Source organism: Nomascus leucogenys, unplaced genomic scaffold (genome assembly GCF_006542625.1).
Source record: "Nomascus leucogenys isolate Asia unplaced genomic scaffold, Asia_NLE_v1 001468F_35395_qpd_obj, whole genome shotgun sequence".
Lineage (NCBI taxonomy): Eukaryota > Metazoa > Chordata > Mammalia > Primates > Hylobatidae > Nomascus > Nomascus leucogenys.
In genome coordinates this window covers 1-18,774 of record NW_022096709.1, presented here as the reverse complement: position 1 = coordinate 18,774, position 18,774 = coordinate 1, and the positions used below count along the sequence as shown (strand labels likewise).

Genomic DNA, 18,774 nt, shown 5'->3' with positions numbered 1-18,774 from the left:
AAAGGGTATCAGATAATTTTGATCTGTCGTGACTTCAAGGCCCAGTGGTTTGAAAACTGATGTTCCTCTGCACAGTGAGCACAGAGTGTATTTCTAAATGGTTTTATTTTAATATCACCTGATGCCAAAATTTGTAACAGCATTTGCCTTTTAATAGAAACTTGTTCTCACTGTGGATCCAGGATTGAAGTATTTTAATATTCTTTGGATACTTAAAAGATTAGTGCCATAATCATGTAATTACATATGGAGTTATTTCACTTAAGCCACCTGCACTGCTACGGTTCTAAACTCATCCTAGAGAGATCTAAAATAAATAAAGTGAGTGAACTTTCTCTCATAGATGGGTTCTAGATTCGGAAGACTTTCTACTCATAGAGCTGCCAGTGTAATGAAGAGTGTGTAGCAATGATGCCCCTGATCTTACAATCCTTTATACCACAGTTTGGACAGGAGTGACACATTGTGCAGGAGAGCTGGCTGTCTCTGAGGATGAGACTGATCTGTGAAAATCACTCTCTGTAGTTCCTCTACCTTTTTCTGAAGCTCTGCTCGTTTAGCAAAAAGTTCTTCTTCTCTGTCGTGAATAGGTTCCGGTGGTTTCGTCCGTGGATTCCGCCTTATGTAATATCCCACCCAGAGCTCTAGGTGGCGAATGCTGGCTATTGGATAAAGGTCATGATTGGAATAGCTCCCACAGAGAGGATTAGTGAAGTCTTCCAGTTGGCTTATTTATGTAAGACCACAGCGACACAGTCCCTTTTGGAAGATTCTCTTTTCCTCTTTGTTGTTCACTGTTACAGAGGAATGTTCTGAATAAGCACCTGTGGAGGTGATCCAAAATGGTAATGAGAAAATACTCATTGAATTTAAATGTGGTGGGAAACTGTCTTGTCATCTGCCAGACAGAGTCAATAAATTGAAGAAAAACAGGTGATCTGTCTGCATCTGCATCGTTCTTATCTCCATGGCCAACTCTTACTTGAAATCCATGTCCAAAGCTTAGCCATTCTTTCTCCACAAGGACTTTAAATCCTCGGATGGTTCGATAGTATCCACCCAACATGAGCATGGTAAGGGAAGTGAGCTGAGTTGTGCGATCCCAGCCATCACTGCAATGCACTACCACAGACATCTTCCCTGACTCTACCTTGTCAGCAATCCTAAGAGCCCCTGCAAGCATAAGCCTAATATGTTCTAGCCAATGAGTAGATTCCGTGTTAGACAACCAGTGAGTTTCCCCAATGTTGGCGTACACAATCGCCTTAAGTTTTTGTAATGATTCTCTCATAACACGAATATCGTGGATATCCAGAAAAACTAGTTCAGCATTTTGATAGGCATCTTCACTTTCATAACCTCCACCCTCTGCCTTATTGGCAACAGCATTAACACTTGGCTGGGCATCAAATATAAAGACTTTGTGAGATTGGGCATTGGAATCCATGATAGCTTGAAGGTATTTTTCATCTTTGTTTCGCTTTCCACTCACTCTAACCGTCGGCTGGCTACACCGAGTGACTGTGGCTTGACTTTCAGGATGACTCCATGATAAAATTGGGATATGTCCTTTTGATCTGAAGAATGCCACTCTCTTTAATTCTTCATCAGGAATATTTGCTGGCACAACCAGGAGGGCAGGGTATGTATCACAAAGTTCATATCGTTCATTTATCTTTGTTATTCTCCACCTTTCATTTGGAATTCCCTGCCTTCTATACTCCAAAATAGTATATATATAGCTTCCACCCATTTTCAGGGAATACTTCTTTGTATTCAAAAGCAAAAAGAGGCAGGTTATTAGAGACAGGAGATGCATATTTCATTAGATTCTCAAATATGGATATTCTTGTTTGCCCCTCAGGTTTATGAGCATATCATACATTCCTAATATCCTTAGACACAGTTTCTAGTCCATAAAAATTTTCACCTCGACTAGAAGCACCACAAATTTTTTCTACTCTACTTATCACACCAAGAGAAGCATCTAAAAAAATTGGGGGATCCCGTCCCACGGTTTTGAAGTATAACCTATGATTTGTGTCAGTCAGAATTCCTCGTGCAAGACCAGTGAATGGACATATACAAGTTACATCTTTGGCCATGTCTTTAATATTTTCTCCTTGAAGCAAGGGTGGTTCTTCCATTTCTGCTAACTTGTTAGGCCCCCTTAGGACCCTAAAATCAGGAGAAAAGTTGTTGGCAGAAGTTGAAATGGAATCTGATGATACAACAGAAGCTGATTTTGTATGCACTGAATTCTCTGAATGAGAAGTGGAGGCAATTACAATTTTTGAGATGTTTTATCTTCCCTTCTGATGATCTTCAAATGTCAATGGCTCTTAACATAATGCTTTCTGGTCATCTGTATCCAGGTTATCTCCTTCCCTTGGGCATAATCAAAGCTTTACTGGTTCAGGTTATAGCCTCCTGGAATTACTTCTTCATAATACAGTTGACCCTGGACAAAGAGTCCATAGTGGGCGGCCAAGCCGCCGCCTGCTGGGAGCCAAGACTCTGGCAGCTTGGGCTCTTCTGCATGGCACAGCAGGGGCAGCAGAGGTAAAGGCTGAAGCGGTCTTCGAGGCTGCAGGGTGGGAGAAGTGGAGGGCGGAGTGCTCCGGGCAGAGGCCACAGTCCTTCTTTTTTTTTTATTTTTTTAATTTTTGAAACCAAGTTTTGCTCTTATTGCCTAGGCTGGAGTGCAATGGCAACAGCTCAGCTCACTGAAATCTCTGCCTCCTGGGTTCAAGCGACTTTCCTGCCTCAGCCTCCCATGTAGCTGTGATTACAGGCATCCACCACCACGCTCAGCTACTTTTTGTATTTTTGGTAGAAACGGGGTTTCACCATGATGGCCAGACTGGTCTTGAACTCCTGACCTCAGATGATCCACCCACCTTGGCCTCCCAAAGTTCTGGGATTACAGACGTGAGCCACCACGTCAGGCCCTTAGGTGGCATTTGATGTAGTCTCATTTCTCTTTTTTTTTTCTTGTTACTTCTGCTTTTAATGTCATATTAAAAAAAATTACAAAGACAAATGTCATGACTGTTTACCCTATATTTTATTTTAAGAGTTGTATAGCTATCTTACATAAATTTAAGTGTTTGATTTGTTGAAGATATTTTTGTATATGGTGCAAGTGAAAAGTCCAATTTCATTTTCGTCCATTTTGATATTCAGTGTTATAACACTATCTGTTAGAGTCTGTTCTTTCCCCGTTGCTCAGTCATGGCAACTTGATTGAAGTATTTGATGATATTCATGAGGGTTTATGTCTGGATTCTCTATTCTGTTCCATGAGCTATTCGTCTTTCTGTTTGTATCTCCATAGCTTTGTAATCTGTTTTGCAATCAGGAAGTGTGATACCTCTAACTTTGTTCTTCTCTAAAGTGATTTTGGCTCCTCATTGTCCTTTGAGATTCCATATGAATCTTAGGACTTAAAATAACATTTCTGCAAAAATGTAACATTTGGATTTTGAAAGAAAATACTTCGAATTTGTGCTTCACTGTGAGTAGTATTGACATCTTAATAATATTAAATTTTCTGACCCTTGAACATGAGGTCAAGAGTGTGATGTTTTAAGTTTCATTTATTTCTTGATTTGCCTGTTTGCTTCTGCTTATGAATTGCACATGAGGTCTTATTACGTTGCCCGGGCTGGTCTCCAACTTTTGGCCTCAAACTATTCTCCCTCCTCATCCTCCCAATGTGTTTGGATTGCATGGATGAGCCACTGCACCTGGGCTCTTTATTGTTTGTCTGACATTTTTATGAGTTGATGGTAATTTTTGAAAAGATTTATAAATACGTATCTCTTTAGAAAGTTTTTCTTTTTTTATATAGTGAAAAACACGTAAGATTTATAAACTTAAATACTTTAAGTACATAGTTAAATAATATTACATATATTCCCATGGTTATGCAACATATATCTAGAATGTTTTTCTATTGCAAAACTAAAACTAAATACCCATGAAACGACAACTACCCCTTTATCTCCTCCCCTAAGGCTCTGACTAATACTATTCTACTTTCTGTTTCTAGGAGTTTAACTACTTTAGATGTCTTATTTAACAGGAATCACACAGTGTCTGTCCTTCTGTGACTGGCTTATTTTACTTACATAATGTCCTCAAGATTTATCCTTAGTGTAAAAATTATCAGATCTTCTGCTTTTAAAAAACTGGATAGTATTTCATTATTTGTATATTCCAAATTGTCTTTATCCACTCACTCATTGAGGGAGGTATGGGTTGCTTCCACCTATCCACTTTTGTGAATAATTCTGCAATGCATATGGATATACAAATAACTCTTCACTTAGCCATATATTTGAGAGCTTATTTCTGTGCTCTCTTCTGTTCCATTGGTCTGTCTGTCTTGCCTTTATGCCAGTTCCAATCAGTTTGGCTACCATAGTTTTACCCTGTATTATCATAGTATTACCATAGTGATACATTATGAAGTCCAGGAGTGGGATGACTCCAGTATTATTTCTATTTTTGAAGGTTGTTTGGCCCTTTATAGTCCCTTTAGATTCCATATAAGTTTTAGAATTTTTTTTTGCATTTCCACAAAATAAAATGACAGTTAAAATTTGATTTAGATCACTTTGGGTAATGTGGATGTCTTCACAATATTATCTTCCAAACCTTGAATAGGAGCATGCTCAAGAGTGTGTTGTTGGCCAGGCGCAGTGGCTCATGCCTGTAATCCCAGCATTTTGGGAGGCTGAGCTGGCAGAACACCTGAGGTCAGGAGTTCAAGACCAGCCTCGCAAACATGGAGAAATCTTTTCTCTACTAAAAATACAAAAATTAGCCGATTGTGGCCGGGTGCGGTGGCTCATGCCTGTAATCCCAGCACTTTGGGAGGCCGAGGTGGGCGGATCATGAGGTCAGGAGTTCAAGACCATCCTGGCTAACACAGTGAAACCCTGTCTCTACTAAAAATACAAAAAATTAGCCGGGCGTGGTGGCAGGCACTTGCAATCCCAGCTACTTGGGAGGCCGAGGCAGGAGAATCTCATGTACCTGGGAGGCGGAGGTTACAGTGAGCCAAGATCACGCCACTGCACTCCAGCCTGGGCAACAGAGTGGGACTCCATTTCAAAAAAAAAAAAAATCAGCCAGTCATGGTGGCGGGCACCTCTAGTCCCAGCTACTTGGGAGGCTGAGGCAAGAGAATCACTTAAAAACAGGAGGCAGATGTTACAGTGAGCTGAGATTGCACCACTGCACTCCAGCCTGGGTGACACAGCAAGACTCTGTCTCAAAGAAAAATAAAACAACAAACACAAGAGTGTGCTGTTTAATTTCTGAATATTTGTAGATTTTCCAGTATTTCTTCCACTATTAATTTCTAATTTTATTCCCTTTTAATAAAAATGATAGTTTGTAATATTTTAATCATTTTTTTTTTGAGACAGAGTTTTGCTCTGTTGCTCAGGCTGGAGCACAGCAGCTCAATCATGGCTAACCACAGCCTGGATCTCCCAGTGTCAAGCAATCTTCCCACCTGAGCCTCCTGAGTAGCTGGAAGCACAAGTATGTGCCATCATGCCCAGCTAATTTTTTTTTTTCATTTTGTAGAGACAGGGTCTCCTTATGCTGCCCAGGCAGGACTTGAACTCCTAAACTCACTCAATCCTCCCACCTCAGCCTCCTAAAATGCTGGAATTATAGGCATGAGCCACCATTCCAGTCCATATTTTAATATTTTAAACTTTAGTAAAATTGTTTTGTGTCCTAGTAGGTCATCTACCCAGGAGAAGGTTTCATGACCTATTGAAAAGATGGTGTATTCTGATGTTGTTGTGTGGAGTGTCTTTTTTTTTTCTTTTTCTTTTTCACTTCTGTTCACTGTGAGTAGTGTTTTCTATGTCTTTTAGGTTTACACAGTTTGCAGTGTTATTCAAATCCTCTGTTCTCATGTTAATATTCTGTCTGATTTCATTATTCATTACTGATAGTAGGATAATTGTGACTCTTAGTATTTTTGCATATCTATTTCTTTTTACATTTGTGTCAAGGCTAGCTTTACATGCTTGGGAACCCTGAGGTGAAGTGTGTATATATTATTAATACAGTTTCCCCAGTAAATCGACACTTTTATCATTATATAATATCCTTCTTTGTCTCTTATTTCAGTTTTGACTTAATGTGTACTTTGCATAATTCTGACCAGTCTTGCTGTCATTTGATTGCAATTTTCCTAGAAGGTATTTTTCATACTGCCACATTTTACTTCTATTACTTGTATTGCACATTGCTACAATGCAGGATTGCCTATTTTAAAACTTTAGGCTGCCTCAAAAGTCAAGAGGCCAGAAAGATTGTAAAATCTAAAATTTAAAAATAATTCTCATTGGCCAAGCCCTTGCTGACTCATGCCTGTAATCCCAGGACTTTGGGAGGCCGAGGCGGGTGGATCACTTGAGCCCCAGAGTTTGAAACCAACCTGGCCAACATGGGGAATCTCCATCTCTACTAAAAATACAAAAATTAGCCGGGCGCGGTGGTGCATGCCTGTAATCCCAGGTACTTGGAAGCCTGAGGCAGAAGAATCGCTTGAACCTGTGAGGCAGAGGTTGCAGTGAGCGCAGGTTGCACCACTGTAATCCAGCCTGGGTGACAGAGTGAGACTCTCTCTCAAAAAATAAATATAAAATGGCCGGGTGGGTGGCTCATGTCTGTAATCCCAGCACTTTGGGAGGCCGAGGTGGGCGGATCACGAGGTCAGGAGTTCCAGACCAGCCTGGTCCACATGGTAAAACCCCATCTCTACTAAAAATACAAAAAATTAGCTGGGTGTGGTGGAGCGCACCTGTAGTCCCAGCTACTCAGGAGGCTGAGGCAGAAGAATCACTTGAACCCGGGAGGCGGAGGTTACAGTGAGCCGAGATTATGCCACTGCACTCCAGTCTGGGTGACAGAGCTAGACTTCGTCTCAAAAAATAAATAAATAAATAAAATAATTGTCATTATATTGTTTTCACTTTGAATAATACACACACACACACACACACACACACACCCCCCCACACACACACACAAAGTGAGGGAGACAGAGAAAGAGAAAGAGGATCTTGCTCTGTCACCCAAGCTGCAGTACAGTGGCCTAGCTGGGACCACAGACGAGTGTGATCACGCCTGGCTAATATTTTCTCTCTTTTTTTTTTTGTAGAAAAGGCGGGGGCGGTGCGCTCACACTATCTTGTCCAGACTGGTCTCAAACTCCTGGTTTCAAGAGTTCCTCTCGCCTCAGCCTGTCAAAGTGCTGGGATTACAGGTGAGATCCACCATGCCTGGCCACATGTATGTAATTTCTAAATAAAAATAACCTTATATACAAGGTTAAATGCAAACGTCCCACAGTCAGGGCCGGGCTTCAGCAGAAGGAGGAAGTCCTGCCTCACAGGTGCTGCAGCTTGGAACTTTCCACTCTGTCCTCACCTGGCCACGAGTTGGCGCATATCTTCTGTCACTCAGGACCTGAAGGGGCGGAGCCTGAAGCCCTGTTATCCAATCACTGGTGCTGGGGTGAAAACTGTCATCAGGTGATGAACTGCAGAGGTGGGGGCGGTCTTCCTCGCCTGGCTGGTCCTTTGTTTCCTGAGTTTGCGCTCCTGGCTCCGGGTCCCCTCTGGTCTCCATTGCTTTGTCTCCTTCGCGCCTAGATGCCCTAAATGGCTGTGCAGTAGCCTCTGTGGCTCAGTGACCTGCACGAACTGAGAAATTTAAGAGGAGGACGCCAGGACATGGTGAGTGTGGGCAGCCTGGCTTTCCAAGGGGTTGGGCGGTTGGTTGGTCCCGGCTGGAACCGGCTGAGGCAGGACCGGGCCTCCTCCCCTGGGGTCAGCTCCGGGGTCTGGGACCCGAGTCCCCTCCAGCGCTGCTCGGGCCTCTGTCCCCTCCGGCTGCGGCGTGCGGCGGGGCCGGCATCCTGGCTCGTTCCTGCCCGGCCACTTTGGCCCCATCAGGACCCCCCTCTGGGCAACTCTGCCTCCGCAGCCCCGCCTCTGCCCGGGATGTGCGGGGACCACGGGAGGCTCATCAGGGGGAGTCCCCACTTGGGGTGCGGGGTTCCTGCATGGCGGGAGCTGTGGCCCGGAGGGTCCCCAGTCTCTCCCTTCTCCTGTTGAAAATTAAACTGAGGCACCATTCAAATATTAGTTTAATCGAGCAAACAGATAAATGAATTGGGAGGCCTCCAGCCATGGTTTGCGGTTTGGGAGTCCCCGGGAGGGGTTTGAGTAAGAGGCTTTTGTAAGGTTCTTGAGAAGTAAACCACATGCCGTAATTCATTGGGTATAGTAATGTAGCTGCCTTATTTGGACTACCCAGGTAGAAATTTTCTCGTTCTGTGATCAGAGCCATTTGTGGTTGATTAAGCCTGAATTTCCTTTCCTTTCTAAGTTAGTAATTTGCAATAAATATGTTTAGCTACATTTTAATTTCCCTAGATAGGAAGTCGGAGCTATAGCCACCTCAGTCTAATTTTCTCCTATTTGATTATTTCAACACTCCACGGGGGAACTGGTTTTTCTCTGCATTTCCCAAATGTATGTCAAGCAGGGTCTCAAATCCACCAGTATTTTCCTCCAGTCTAATTATTCTAGGGCTTGCGTCAAAATACTACATCTCCAGTTAATTCCCCAAATTCCCAAATGTCGACTTTCTTTCTCCACCTCACATTACTATTTGTCCTTTTTTGTACATTTCAAAGAGATGTAAGCATTTTAATTGTTTATTTTCACAGTGCTGTGGATGACTTTTTAAAATATTTATGTTTTTGAACACTTCACATGAAGAAAAACAGAATAATCCCAACACTTTGATGTAAGAGATCTTTGCGCCTCTCCTCCTTTTACCTTCCCTAGGCATTGACACCTTCTCAGGATATCTATGGGTTGTGGTTCCCCTTTGAAAACTCTTTAGGGTGATATGTCCTCAGCCACTCTCCTGTCTTTGCCTGTTTCTGGGCTTCAGAACTGTCTGGGGATGATCCCAGATTTCCACAGCAGGCATGTCTTTTGGAGTGTCTAGTGCATATCAGCTGTAGAGTCATCTCATAGTGGACAGCCTGAGGTATAGGGGTGAAGCCTCTCAGGGAAGCAGCCAAATGCCTTGGTACCGAGAGAAATCTTTTGGTATACTCTTCATATAAAAAGCAAACCCCGGCTGGGTGCGGTGGCTCACGCCTGTAATCCCAGCCCTTTGGGAGGCCGAGGCGGGCGGATCACGAGGTCAGGAGATCGAGACCATCCTGGCTAACACGGTGAAACCCCGTCTCTACTAAAAATACAAAAAATTAGTCAGGCATGGTGGCGGGCGCCTGTAGCCCTAGCTACTCGGGAGGCTGAGGCAGGAGAATGGCGTGAACCCGGGAAGCGGAGCTTGCAGTGAGCTGAGATCGCGCCCCTGCACTCCACAGCTTGGGCAACAGAGAGAGACTCCGTCTCAAAAAATAAATAAATAAATAAATAAAAAAGCAAACCCCTTGGGGTATGAAAATTTTCTTCCCTCAAGCCCAGTTTTCATTCCTTGGAAATAAAATTGGTGTGCAGTGAGTTGGATAGTGGTACTGAGGGGAAAGACAGACATAATTACTGCTTTCTGAATTTTCTTAGACTTTGAAGGCTGGTGGGGGCGGGGGGGGGGACGGGGTGGTTGACTATAATAAAGGACAAGGAAAACCTACCACAGTGAGGTGGTGGAAGAACGTGCTAAGCAAAATACATTGTGGTCACACAGCAGGCACAGTGCAGTGTCTCCTGGGAGGGTGGTCGTTGAGCACTTCAGTGAGCAGGAGGGGGCTAGGAGGATGTGTCACATGATGAGATGACCTGACTTGACCCTGGAGTCAGAAGTGTCTGTATTCCAGCCAGCACCACCCTCCCTGGGTTTGTCAACTTGAAAGGATTTGTTCTATTATTTGAGCCTCTCCCTTTCATGAAATATAAAATGCATTTCATAAATGGAGTTTGAGAGATAAATGCAGTATTTCCAAAGGAGCAAAAAATCAGTCAGTTTTCAAAAAATGGATTATTTTTCATTTGTTAAAAGTTCTTCACCTTTTTTCTTTCCCTGAGCATGTGTGATAGGTTTCTGACATCTGTTCTTTTCCTTTGGATGATTTTAAATGGAATTGCAGGGATTTTACTCAAGAATTCTAGCAGGGGAAGAAATTGTAGCTTCTATTATGGCTGTTGAAAATGAATACATTTCTGTTTGTTAAAAGCATGATAAATTGATAAATTAAATAGATTTGCTCAAATATTAGGGTGGAGAGTTTCCTTATCTGAACATGGCATATGAATACTAAATTCTGTTGGACTACCTTGTCAAGTACTCAAATATGATTATATGTTTACTAAATAACTTGTTATCATAGAATAATAATTAAATGGCATTTTTGTTGTCTGAAAGGGATAGATAGGTACATCTTTCTATAATGGTACTAATTCCCTTCGATAATCTATAACACTCCCTAAGAGTGTTTTGTACATCTTGGCTATTCTTAGACATTTTTGTGCTCTCTGAGTTTTTAGAAGTAGGTTTTCTTTAGTTCACCAACAAACAAAACAAACTTGTTTGTGAATTTCATGAAACTTCATAAAAGAGAAGATCTATTTGGGAGAGTTTAGACCATGGTGATGTTTAGTCTTTTTTTTAAATACTTAGGTTGTCTTTCCATTTATTTTATTATACATTGATGTCTTTTAATGTCTAGTTTTTCTGTTATAATGCTTTTAAACTGTTTGTTACACATATTTCAGGACTTCAGGAAAATTAGTTTTAATAGGCATCTTCTATAAATTGACTTTCAATAGCTCGTTGCTAGCAATTCAAAATTTGCTGAGATTTGTGTATTGAGCTTCTATTCAGGACACTTCCTACAAATATTACATATGCAGTAAATGTAAAAAACAATTGCAGTCAACTGTACCACTGTGAAGGGAATGCTCGTGTAATGACAACCAGTCAGGCTTGGAAGAAGCCTTCACTGGACACACTCACTTGAAATGATTCTGAGAGGCTGAATCCATCCATTTCTCTCTAAATTACACCAGTATTGTGAATTATATGATAATTTTCTCTTCATAGTTTTAGAACCTGTGTATGTATCCCGATGTTAGTACATTTTATTTTATGTTTTATGAAAATGTCATTATTCTGCATGTGATGTTTTCTCTTTTCATAATTATGACTCTTCCATGGATTTCTAATTTATTTGCTTTTTTATTTGATAGACAATTTTTCAATGCAGTTTTAGGTTTACAGAAAAATTTAGTAGATGTCATAGTAAGTTCCCATGTACTCCTTCTCCGCAGCTCATAGTTTCCCCTGATTTTAAGTTTTTGCATTTATGAAGTATATTTAATACAGTTGATGAGCCAGTGTATTATGTTTGGTGGTGAAGAGAACTGATAAAGAAAAACATTAATATTTACTAACATCCCTACTTTATATTAGCATTCACTCTTTGTATTTTACAGTTGTGTGTCATGCATTCCCTATCACAATATTATACCGAAGAATTTCACTGTCCTGAAAATCCTGTGCTTCATCTGTGCATCAATCTGCCGCACCTCTTAATTTCTCTTTCTCTCCATTGATTCTTTTTACTTTCTTTATAGTTTTGCCTTTTCCAGGATGTTATTTACTTGGAATCATATGCTATGTGGCCATTTCTGCATAGCATTTTATTGTATGAATATCCTAGAGTCTACCCAACCACATATTGAAAGGCACATTATGGTTGCTTCTAGTTTTTGGCAATTATGAATAAGGCTGCTACAAATGTTCTTGTGAAGACTTTTATGTAGATATCACTTTTGAACTCATCTGGGTAAATGCTCAGGAGTGTAATTGCTGAATGGTATGGTAAGACCTTGTTTAAATTTGTGAGAACATACCAGACTGTCTTCCAAATGGCTGAGTTTTTTTCATTAAATATTTCTTATTACACAGTGAAGAAGAGTTCAGATTGCTTCATACTTTCAGCAGCATTTAACGGTATCAGGGTTTTATGTTTTACCTTAGTTATAGGGTGGAACTTCATTTTTGTCTTAATTTGGAATTCCCTAGAAACACATAATGTTGAATATTTTGTCATATGCTTATTTGCTGTGTATCTTTGGTGAGGCGTCTTTCCAATTTTTTGTTCATTTTTTAATTGTTTTTTTCATAAAGAGTTTTTTAATGTGTTTTGAACTCTATTTCTTTATCAAATTTGTATTTTGTGAATATTCTGTTCTAGTCTGTCTTCTCATTCTCTTAACAATATCTTTCAGAAAACAGAATAAATTTCAGTAAAATCCAATCTATCCATTTTCTCATTCACAGGTTATACATTTGGTATTGTATTTGAATTCTCATTGCCAAAGCCAATGATGTCTAGAATTTCTCCTGTGTTATATTCCAAAAATTCTAAATTTTGCATTTTACATTTAGGTTTATGATCCATTTTGAGCGAATTTTTTGAAAAGTTGCAGGGCCTATGCCTTATTTATTTCTTTTCAAATAAGTATCCAGGTGTTCTGGAAACATGTATTAAGAAGACTACTTTTTTAACTGAACTTTGCTTATTTGTCAAAGATCACTTAACTGTGTGGATTTATTTCTGAGTTTTCTTTTCCATTTTGTTTTTTCACTGCTATACCATGATTGCTATTTCTGGTTTTTCCGTTCTGTTCTCCTAACGTATTTGTTTACTCTTTTCCAAATATCACATTATCTTGATTACTGTAGCTTTATGGAAAGTCTTAATATTAGGTAGTGCCAATATTAATTCTTTTTTTGTGTTGACCATTCTGTGTCTTTTGGCTTTTCATATAACTCTTACAATTAATTTTCTGTTAGCAACACCATGACTTGTTAGAATTTTAGTTGGGCTTGTGCTGAATCTATAACTCAAATTGGGGAGAAATTACATCTTGACAATATTGAGGTTTTATGTTCATGGACATTAAATGTCTTTCTATTTATTAAGATCTTTTGTGGTTCCTTCATTAGAAATTTGTAGTTTTCATTGCATACAGATCTGTGTGTCACAAAGGTCTATACGACAAAACTGAGACAAAGACAAACTGACGGATTCTTCCAGCTTTCGTGGATGGCTCTGGGCTGGAGCTTTCCTTTAACACAGAGGCAGACTGTTGAAAACTCTGCTTCAGTCTTCACTTTCTGCTGAGCTGAGCCTGAAGTTCAGCCAGAGCTGAAAAAGAGGGTCTTCTTGGGTCTTTAAGAAAATGTGTTTTTCGTGGTTATGCACAGAGTGCTTTGTCAATTTGCCAGTATACCTGGGTGCTTTTCAATAGCCTAATTTGTAAAACAAAAAAACTCACCCTAGCTTTTTATTCTTGGCTTTATGTGACCTATTGTATGTGTCATCTGTAATCTATTCTCCAGGAGGCTTCTGGCTTTCAGTTTCCTTAAAATACTCCCAAGTGACTCCTGCCAATTTTTTAAACTGATTTTTTTCTGACTTAGAGAAAAAAGAGGGCCTTGTTTCAGACCTTTGGATAGCCCTAATACAGATTTTAATGTAACAACACAATACTTTGCAAGTAAGACCTCCTCTTTTCCCTCTGGAACCACTGAGCAGAGGCCCATACTGGCAACTCAGGATGTTGTTTTTAAGACTGGCATCAAGTAAGGGAAGGATTTGGGCAAGGACACGTAAAAAGTCCACAAGGCTTTTCTCCTGTTCTTCATTGTTTTTCTTGATTTTGTATTTACACGGTTGCTGTAAAACTCGATGGTTTTCAACAGGTTTTACAACATTGTTTCTGACAGTTCTGCTTGTTTTTCCCTGTTTCTGTGGAGGAGCAGGTGTTCGGAGCTGTACATTCTTGCCATTTTGCTGATTTTACTCTCTCTGGGCTCTCAGTTGTATTTCATTGATGTAAATGACTTTCCTTGTGTCGTTACTACACCATCTTGATTAATGTTGCTTTGAGGCAAATTTTGAAATTGTAATTTGTGAGTCCTCTTATTTGGCATGTTTTCAAAGATTTTTGAATATTCTTAGTCCCTTTTAATTTTATATGAATTTCAGCATCAATGCTTCAGTTTTTACGTGGTAGTCACCTTGAATTCTAATTGTACTGAATCTAATTGTACTAGATGTAGACTGTTTGGGGAGTTACTGTCATCATAATATATTAAACCTACTGATTCATAAACATAGAATGGTTTCTCATTTATTTAGATCTTCAACCTCTTTCAATAAGGTTTGTAGTTTTCAGATCGCAAGTTTCATTCACATGTTTAAAAATTAATTTCTATGTATTTATTATTTAATTGCCATTGTAAATGGATTTGTTTTTGCCTCAACTGCATTATTAGATATTTCATTGCAAGTGCATAGAAGTAGAATTGATTTTTGTATAATAATTTTGTACCTCTGACCTTGGTGAATACATGATCTTGGTTGCTTCCAAGTTGTGAAAACTACAATTAATACTGCTGTAAACTTTTTTGTGCAGGTTTTTGTGTGGACTTACATTTTCAATTCATTTGAGTAAGCTAACCTTTAGGAATTTGTTTGGAGTTCAGAAGACACCACCCTGCCACATAGGATCGAGTTAAGAAAAACTCATTTTGGCCAGGCGCGGTGGCTCACGCTTGTTTTGTTTTGTTTTTTTTTTTTTTTTTTTGAGACGGAGTCTCACTCTGTTGCCCAGGCTGGAGTGCAGTGGCACAATCTCGGCTCACTGCAAGCTCCGCCTCCCGGGTTCACGCCATTCTCCTGCCTCAGCCTCCCTAGTAGCTGGGACTACAGGCGCCCGCCACCACGCCCGGCTAATTTTTTGTATTTTTAGTAGAGACGGGGTTTCACCGTGTTAGCCAAGATGGTCTCAATCTCCTGACCTCGTGATCCGCCCGCCTCGGCCTCCCAAAGTGCTGGGATTACAGGCGTGAGCCACCGCGCCCGGCCGGCTCACGCTTGTAATCTCAGCACTTTGGGAGGCCGAGGCGGGCGGATCACGAGGTCAGGAGATCGAGACCACGGTGAAACCCCGTCTCTACTAAAAACACCAAAAATTAGCCGGGCGTGATGGCGGGCGCCTGTAGTCCCAGCTACTAGGGGAGGCTGAGGCAGGAGAAAGGCGTGAACCCGGGAGTCGGAGCTTGCAGTGAGCCAAGATCGCGCCACTGCACTCCAGCCTGGGTGACAGAGTGAGACTCCGTCTCAAAAGAAAAAAAAAAAAAAAAAAGAAAAACTCATTTTGTGCAAATCAAGTTTATGTGGGCTTATGATGAGGTTCATGGAATAGCACTGTCTATAGTTGTGTGAATTTGAGCCCAGTGATTTATTATGTATTAATCTTGCCCTGTGTAGCAGATGTTCCAGGAGGTGCTGTAGTGACTAAAACAAAACAAATAATTCTGCCCACTTGAAGCTGATATTCTAGGAAAGAATAAATATATAATACAAGTAAAATAAACAATGTGTAAGATAGTGGTTACTGCTAATGTGGGAGGAGAGTATGGTAAAGAGAGCAGAGGTCTAAACTGGGTGTCTCTCTGAGCATTTATTTGTGTCTTTCAGCTGCCAACTCTGACAGTTAGCAAGCTTGTGTGTCTTTGTCTGCGTGTATCCACCTTTATGTGCAGTGAAAAGTCTGCTTTTGTATTTATGCCTGGGTGCTATGTGTGTATTTGCTTTAAAATACTAATACTTTTATGTTCTTGCCTAATTTCCTAGCTAACACCTTTTTTTACCATGTCGAATAGAAGTCGTGAGAACAGACATCTTTGTCTTATTTCTGATCTTAGGGAGAAAGCATTTTCTCTTTCAACATCAAGTATGATGTTAGCTGTGGGGTTTTTATAGATGTCTTACAATATCTTTTCTATTTCCAGTTTATTTAATGTTTTTATCATGAAGAGTGTTGAAGATTTTCAAACCTTTTTTCCTCATATTTTCCCTATATTAATACCTTGCCAGATGTATTATTAGAGTATTGTTATGGAGTATGTTCTGTTATTCAGAGTTGTCCTGTTACTCTATTGATAGTGTCCTCTGAGAGACAAATTCACTATTGATGAAGTCATGTATCTATTTTGTTGTTGACTGAGCTTGCGTCATATGCAAGAAATTATTCCCACATCTAATGGTATGAATATTTTGCCCTATCTTTTCTTTTAATAGTTGTTCAGGTTTAAGTTTTTCTTTTAGGTTTTCGATGCATTTCGATTTCATTTTGTATACAGTGTAAGGTATAAGTCCAATTTTGTACTTCATTATGTGAATATCTAGTTTTCCAAGCAATTTTTTTTTTTTCTGAAGACTTTCTTTTCCCACTGAATAACCCTGGCAACTTGTTAAACTATTTTATCATATATGTTAGGATACCTTTCTGGGCTCTATTTTATTTCATTTGTTTGTAGTCTCTATCCCAGTACCACACTGTTTTGAGTAACAGGACTGTGAGTAACTTTTGACGTTAGGAAATTTCTCATTATGAAATTAGAGCTTTGAACATTTTTACCTCTTTTTTTTGCGATTGTTTTGACTATTCTTGGTTCCTTGAGATTTCACATGAATTTTAGAATGTTAGTTTCTGTTTCCATTTAAAAAAAGTTATTGGGCTTTTGATTGGGATTGCATTGCATTTTAGATAATTTCAGGAGAAATTGCCACATTAGTACTTTTAAGAGAGTTTCCAAGATGGCTTACTGGATGCAGCCAGGAAGTGCTGCTCCCAGAGAGAAAGACCACAATTTTGACTATATCAACAGTTTGAATAGATATTTTGAGAGAAAATGCATAGTGTGGATGGAGAAAAGATGCATTTTCTAAGACTGAAGAGCAAGGAAGCTGGGGTGCCCTTATGGGATGCCTGAACGCTATGACTGCTTTTTGGCCCTGAGTGGCAGGTGGGGAAGAAGTGAGTAAAGGGACTGGGAGACTACTCGCTCTCGCTGCAGACCATTGGGATCCTGGCTGCAGGAAGCTCCACACCCCCATGGACATGTCAGTTGGCAAGGAGATCTCCCTGGAGAGTAGATGGAGATGGAGCTGTAGCAGGCACAGAGCCAGGACTTTTTAGCATAGTCTAAAAATAGCAGGTCTGGTGGAGCTCAACCATAAAGTCCCACCTCCGGGGCTGCCTATCCCTCTCAGAGGCTTTGGCCCCAGCTAAACTGCAGGGAGAAAGCAAGGCCTGCTTACCCGCAGGACTGAGACCTGTCTATCCTGTAGGCATGCCTGTCCACCAGCCTCTTACATGGCCCCTTCCTGGCTTCGTGGGAGAAGCATGTATACATTGTAGTTTCTGCTACCCCACCTGGATGCTTTGCTCCACCTGAATGCATTCTGGCAGCCCAGAAATCCCTCAGATCCCTCACCACACTTGGAACCTGGCCCTAAGCATCAGGAAGAGGGAGTCATGAGCAAGTCCTGGCACTCCAGTGCTGTGGCTGTGGTTCAGGAGTGCCAAGCTGGGATCTGTGCTTGGCAGTTGAAAGGGGGAGGAGCCCACACTCTTCAGAAACTGAGAGGCCAGATTCACACAGGTTCACAGGCTGGCGTGGGCCCTAGGCACACCTCCTTCCACAGGGCTGTCATGGTAAAGATGCAGGGTATTTTTCCAGAAGACATGTCCCTGAGGAAGCCCCACAGCTTGAAACACCTAACAACAATGACAATAATGATAATGATAGTAATAATAATGGGCTCAGTGCCAGTGATTGGAAGTGAGTCTCTCAAGACTCATGAGCGGACCTGTACCACAGAACATAGTTGCATATATGAAGATACACAAAGGAACTGCATGGCAAAGAACCTATCTACATCCCACTGCTCTCAAGTGCTATCTACTGGGGCAGGGAAAAAGGTGGGAGAAGCCCCAGCAGGATTGAAGCTGCTTCTTTGAACTTGCAATTCAAGATGAAAATCACCTGGGTGGGGGGGGGGGGGGCGCGGGGGTGGAGCCAAGATGGCCGAATAGGAATAGCAATTAGAGAGGAATTTAATGAAGTTGAGATGCAAAATGTATACAACACTCCAATAAAACAAAAAATTGGTTCTTCAAAAAAAATTGATAAGCTCCTAGCCAAATTAACAAATATAAAAAAGAAAGAGAAGATCCAAATAAGCATAATACAAATGACAGAAGTTATATTAGAATGGATCACATTGAGATACAAAAAATCCTCAAGGAGTGCTATGAACAGCTCTGCATACAAATTAGAAAATCTGGAGAAAATGAATAAATTCCAAGAAGCACACCATCTCCCAAGATGGAATCAGAAAGAGATCAAAACTCCAAGTAGACTAATATCAACTTCTGACATTGAATCGGTACTAAAGAACCTACCAACAATAACAACAACAAAAAGGCCTGAAATAGATTCGCTGCTGAGTTTTACCAGATATACTAAGAAGAAATGGTATCAATCCTACTAAAATTACTTCAAAATATTGAGGAGGTGGGGCTCCTTCCTAACTCATTCTTTGAAACCAGCAGTAGCATGACACAAAAATCTGGCAGAGACACCGTGAAAAAACAAAACTTCAGACCAAGATCCCTCATGAACAGAAAATGTAAAAATCCTCAACAAAATACTAGCAAACCAAATTCAGCACCACATCAGAAAGGTAATACACCATGGTCAAGTAGGCTTTATTCCTGGGATGCAAGCTCGTTCAACATATGCAAACCAATAAATGTGATTCACCAGCTAAATAGAATCCAAAGTAAAAACCATATGATTTTCTAAATAGATACACAAAGGTCTTCTTAATAA

The 18,774-nt window shown here is 40.6% G+C and overlaps 1 pseudogene; it reads right to left on the bottom strand.

Moving 5' to 3' along the window:
* Positions 1–433: 433 nt before the first annotated feature.
* LOC115834026 lies at positions 434–2,541 on the bottom strand (annotated as a pseudogene).
* Positions 2,542–18,774: the final 16,233 nt, after the last annotated feature.